The sequence below is a fragment of the Hippocampus comes genome, unplaced genomic scaffold, assembly GCF_001891065.2.
Source record: "Hippocampus comes isolate QL1 unplaced genomic scaffold, H_comes_QL1_v1.1 scaffold159, whole genome shotgun sequence".
NCBI classification, from domain to species: Eukaryota; Metazoa; Chordata; class Actinopteri; order Syngnathiformes; family Syngnathidae; genus Hippocampus; species Hippocampus comes.
Genome location: NW_017805742.1, coordinates 1062728 through 1068727, shown reverse-complemented (window position 1 = coordinate 1068727; position 6000 = coordinate 1062728). Strand labels below are relative to the sequence as shown.

Sequence of the window (6000 nt, the reverse complement as noted above, 5' to 3'; positions counted from 1 at the left end):
CCAGGTACATGTACATCGTCATCCGGACCACAAGCCTCCAACTCTAACGCCTAACCAGAACTTTACGGAAACATCACACCAAACCCAATCATCACCTACTATATTATGATAGTGTAACGCAGCCTCAGTAAGTGCACAGTATGTCCTTCGACAGCTTTTACCCCAAGTCTGACCTCATGCTCATCATTCAATAATGTCATTTACATAATTCAAAAGTACTGCAAGTTCTTTCCAGCGCGCATGAACATTCATTGTTGTGTAGTTCATTCGCGCAAGGCACTCTAGTTACGTTAAAAATAACGCCTATCAAAGTCAAGAAACGACGCCTTATTCAAAGCAAAGCCAAGTTGTGGTGTCATAAGATCACAACCTAAAAGCGGCGTCTGTTGTGTTCTATTAACATGTCATCACAGCCACTGAATCACTCATGAGCTCATCGTGTCCTTAAAAGGCTCATCATCCCCTTCTTCCCTCCTTTCTGGAGTTTTCTGTCTGCTTCAAACGCCGAGACATAGTCACGGCGTGCCAAGAAAAACGCGAGTGGCCCGCGCCAGGCCTCAAGCTCGGCTCTCTAATTTTACCGGCGAGAATAGCCGAGCAGGAGGCGCGCTTCTTTTGAACGCAGCCACGGCCGCCGCTGCTGCTGAGAATAGATCGCAATTACCATTCAAATTCGATCTTGATTGAAAACAGCCGGCAGCACCCCACACAAACATACCACTATCTTTGTATTTGGGGGAAGGGACTTCCTTCTTGTTTCCACAGGTCCCGAAAACCAGCATTCCCGGTCCTGCTTCCCCCAAAAAAATTCAACAAGTGACCAAACCTTTCGGTAAAAATGCACCTCAAAAGTCTCGCCAGATTCCCAAATACCTCGAGTAAGCTTAGTTCAGTGACTATCAGTGACTTTTTTTTTACATGTTTTTTAATAATAGGTAGGCAAAACAAAACATGAGAAGATGACAGCGACTTTAATAAAGGTTAGCTGCTAATGCTAGACATAGGCGAACCGTTGAATGGCTAGCTTTGATTCACCACTTGTTGTTAAAGGTAATGTTTTGTCAACTTTGTATTTTCCTTTGCCGTGCAAGAGGCTTTTTTTTTCAAGGACCTGGCTGTTAAGAGAACGACGTGAGAAGACGAATATGACAATGGCCGCTTGCATTGGCCGCTGGCGCTATCCTCTCGCCATGTAACTAGCTGTCGACTGGCTAGCTTTGTGTCATCATTTGTTATCAAAAGGTAGATTTTGTGAATTTGCCTTTTTCCGAGACATTTGGTGGCTTTTTTTATTACAAGAATGAGGATCTGGGTGTGAAGAACGTGAAATGAAGATGATGACTGTCAAGCTCAGCTACTAGCGTTACCCACTCGAAAATAGACAGCTGTCTCCTGACTAGCTACAAGTTAAAATGTGACTACGACCGCTTGTAAGGTGCATAAAAGATGAATTCAATATCCATTAGTGCTTTCCAAAGGGGAAATATTTGGCCTGAGCCATGTTGTCCAGTTTCTTATTCTCATCACAACATAAACACAAAATGATCGGCTTATCATTCATGTGAACGAGCGCCCTAACCTCACGTTTATTTGAACAAGAAACAGGCACATGTTCCTTCTATATTTACTCCCTATAACTACACCCTTTGTACATATGTGGAGATCACTCACTGAAAACACCACAGGAAGCAGAGGGGAAAAAAAGGGAGTGGGATTTTCTTTTTCTGTAGTGTAAAATGCGGCCTGTTAGCGCAAACCAGATGGGCGTCCTAGGGGAATGGCCCAGGGGGATGGGGTTGAGTGGGCCATAGTAACACCACCCAGATGTGTCCCACTGGATTACACACTAATAGCGGCTGTCAGCAATAAATTAAACACACAGTGACTGCTGGCGGAAGTTAGAGAATGGCGTCTGAGGGCCTACCCAGAGGTCAAACTTGGGAGTTTTGATAACATTTTTACACATTTTCACAGTTGCAGTGGCAATACAATACATTCTAGCTAGTGGTGGGAGGCTATGTTAATTTAGCTAACATTGATAGGTTATCTTGTGTAGTTCCTGTGTATCTTGGCGATCATGGAGGCGCTCTTGCGGTACAATCCTGTGTATCTTGGCGATCATGGAGGCGCTCTTGCAGTAGTTCTGCTTTGCAGTGGACACATTGCGCATTACGTACTTTTTTTAAGGGTGAAATAATTCCGCACTTGGGAAATTCTCGGTTTTATACGGACTTCATCCATTGCGGCATCTTATTCAATGAATAGTGCATGCGTCTGCGATGACATTAGTCCACGTAGAAAAATGATCCCTGTAAAATTTAGAGGTATCAGATTTTCGACAAAAATCCAGAGATTAATACCTTTGCAACATTAATTAATACATTTTCTAGTGTCAAGTTATTAAATTCAAAGGACAAAAAAGTTACTGTTGTACTTTCAGTATGGACATTTCAGTTTGTACTTTTTTACTTTAAGGAGTACTTTTGCCTCCTGAGTGGGTCCTTGGAAGAAAAAAAAATCCTGATCCGGCTGGCCCCGAAAGGTTTGTGAAGCCCTGGTCTAAACGTCCCAGCGCAACGTTTGCAGGATACCTGAGCAAGGTGACATTCAAACGGGCGAGGAGCAGCAACTCCCGCTTATCCGATGACCATCTGGCTCCAAAGTGTAGCGATACGCGGCATAGCTGTCATTCCGCGGGGGCTCCAGCGACATTAATGAGCAGCCTCCGCGGGGGTCAGGAGACTTATTATCGAGATGCCGCAGACGGCTCAGGCTGCCAAAAGGGACTCACTGGAAAGCAATCTTATTAACTAGAGGCCCTTAGTAAACGTCTTTAGTCAGCCCTACGCGACACAAATGTGTAAGAAAGTTGTCGTTGTGTGACGCCAGACAGGAAATAAAAGTTTCAGTTTACACACTCATACCCAAAGTGAACGTACCTTTTTGGACTTGCAGAGAGAGCTTCATGCTGTATAATTTCGTAGAGACGAAAAGGGGAAAAGTGGGGCGTTTATCAAGTCAAAACGCCAACATAACTGGGAATCGGGTGCTCGATCGCTGGCTGGCTTGCTTAGCTCGTCTGTCAACAAAACTGCAGCTAGCAGAAACGTTGGCTAGCTAGCTCACCACGAAACTACAACGCCGCCCCACACCCGTGCCTCTCAGTTTGGGAAAGATGGAGCTGCACAAATTCTCTCCCTAAAATGTTCGCTTTCCCACCAGTTGAGGCATGTTCGCTGTTTTTCTCCGCCCGCGGCGATAATTCAGCGCGATGGTTGCCGTTTGACAGCTCCCTCAATCGTCGATGGTATCGTCCCCCATTCCCTCTTTCGCAGGACTACCGGCCCCGCCCACCTTTGAGTGACAGGCTGGTCGGCGAATCGTTTTTTCTAATGTTCGCTTCTGTGAACTGTCAATAATAATAATAATAATAAGATGTATAGGTTTTACTTTTTAATGACAATATACCGCACTGGATTAATCCTTGGTTTAAAAAAAGCATCTATCTATCTATCTATCCATCTATCTATCTATCTATCTATCTATCCATGTGACGGGTCATAGTGACACTAGTGAAGATAAGCGATACAGAAAATGGATGGATGGGACATGATTTATTAAATTAAATACAATACAAAAAACTCTTGTTTTAGAACAAATACGAAAAAGAGAATCAAAATAATTTCAAAATTGGCGTGAAGAGTGCAACTCCATCCCCACCTGGTGGATAAACCCAAAGCTTCACACTTTACACACTAACGAAGAAGTAACTAACAAAAGTTTTCATCGTCATTTAGAAATGCATCTTGTCACACACCATGACTATTTGTTTTGTGGTATTATATGTTTAAAAATATAACAGTTAATTATAATTTTAACATCCATAACTTTCCGCGTTGGTTATGAACGTATTATGACTTCTTGCAGTCGCCGTAGAATCACGTCACGTCACATTACACGCATACTTCCTGTTGTATTACGGTAGAGTCTGCATTCCCATCGTCAGAGAGGCCACTTGTAACATAACAATATTTAAAAGGAGAAAACTAATTGTAACAGCTCAACGTTTTAAAACAATTTTCCATCTGCCATGTCGACGCAACCGGCTCACGGCGCAGCTTTCCAGAGTAAGTTAGCCTCCATCATGGAGACGCTCGCCCAGGCGGCTGTGTTGGAGATCGCGCAGCTGTGGGAGGATGCCTTCGCTCTGGTCCACGCCGAGCTCCGCCGCAGGGAGCGGGAGGTGGAAGCCCTGGAGAGGAAGCTGCTGGAGAACCAACAGCGGGATACCAATGTGTCGCCAGCGCCGCTTGGCTCCTCCGGCGGGGAGCAGCCGCCGCCAACAACAACAGCAACCAACGATGGTAACTAAATACAGCTAGCTTAAGTTGTTTTTCTAAAGTGTGTGTGTATCCTTCCAAATTTTGCGGTGAAGTTTCAAATTTGGCGCAATTTGAGTTCGTCACTACTTACATGAGTTAACAGTAACTGATCAACCCCTAGGAATACTAGACTCTGTTTTCGCTATTTCTGGTGCTGTAACACATTTATAATGTGTTTAAAGGGCGTGTTTTATCAGTTGATGTGATTTTGCTTAAAAATGTTTTTATATGGTCTCCCTGTATATCACAAATTTTCACCCATTGCGGGTGGCTCTGCAACAGCAGTCCCCTCAACCAATCATGGAGCAGCACTACCCCTTCCGGAGAACCCAAGCGAGCAGACCATCAACGAAAACACAGCCGACGAGGAGTTCCCCGTCAAGCGAGAGGACGACGAAGACGACGTCATGATTGTGGAGCAGGTGATCGACTCAGAGTCTGCCGTCCCCGCTGACAGGCCCTCGGGTCGCGGCGCAGACGTTACCGGTGAGGATCAGGAGAGCCGCATGTGGTCATCCGTTTCTGTAGGCGACAGCGACACCGCAGAGGAGGCGGACTACTTCTTGGCCACCAATTCCAAGAATGTGGATTCGGAGATTCTGCTCATTGAGAACGCCTTGGACATTCTGGATAATTCCTCTGACAGATTGCTCGCGGATGGCAGACACACTGCGTCCAGTCACTCGAGGGCTCCGGTGGCTTTAAGACAAACTCATCCCCTCGGGCAATCTGGCGAAAGGCGACAGTCCTTCCTCTCGGGGAAATTGAATCCAGACAACGGCATTTTCATATTGAACGACCCGAGGCTGGGCAAAGAAGTCGCGGGGAGGCGCGTCAAAGAGAAGTGGTTCATCTGCCCATTCTGTGGCAAGAGCTTCGACCGCGTCAGTCACCTGGAGATCCACCAGCGCATCCACACGGGTGAGAAGCCGTACACATGCGACATGTGCGGCAAGTCTTTCTCACAGAGGAGTAACCTGCGCACGCATCAACGCACGCACAAGGACGCCCTCGGGCCTCAGTGACCCTTCAAGACTAAGAGGAATGGAGTAACATTTGGTTTATTACAACAAAATAAACTTTGACACCGACTTCCAACTTGCCACGGTCTTCCAACCAAACACACAAAATGACAACTTCCTGCTCCAGTGGACCGAAAAAAAAAATGGAGCTAATATGCTGGAGCCTGTCAGTGGGAACTTGGTTCACTGACAAATCTGTTTACAATTTTTTTCCCTGGACAAATATTGTTTGGCTTCACAAACTATGCTTCCTAACATCCACACAGAACACAATGTAATCGTCATTTGGGCTGCTTGTCACATAAGTTGTACTTGTTTTTTTTTTCCTGTAAATTAGCCCTTAGTGTGGATCCCAAGACACTAAATTGTGCTAGTAAGAAACCCTGAAAAGTGTCACTGTTACGCTAGCATCCATTTGGTTCTTGCTAGCAGGGCTGGGCGTGTGCTGCCACATACTTTTTTTTTTTTAATTGTTTCTTTTTAAGTGCTGTAAAGGTCTCAACACACCAAGCCAATTTTTTTCCCCTAGCCCGTAATACCCCTCCATGCCATCAGTGGTAGCATAGGGGTTAGTGGTAGTTACTGTTCCCTGGTCC

The 6000-nt window shown here is 45.5% G+C and overlaps 1 protein-coding gene across 4 annotated transcripts in view; it reads right to left on the bottom strand.

Annotated features, from left to right (window-relative positions):
• tesk2 (testis associated actin remodelling kinase 2) overlaps positions 1–3347 on the bottom strand; it is a 17707-nt gene extending 14360 nt beyond the window's left edge. For 3 of the 4 annotated variants that reach the window (XM_019883693.1, XM_019883696.1, XM_019883695.1), the window contains exon 1: positions 2940–3347. The gene's annotated coding sequence lies outside the window, so the exon portion shown is untranslated. Of the gene's footprint in view, positions 1–2591; positions 2716–2939 lie in introns of those variants that run through there. The other variant, XM_019883694.1, reaches the window with a different exon arrangement.
• Between the last annotated feature and the right edge of the window lie 2653 nt (positions 3348–6000).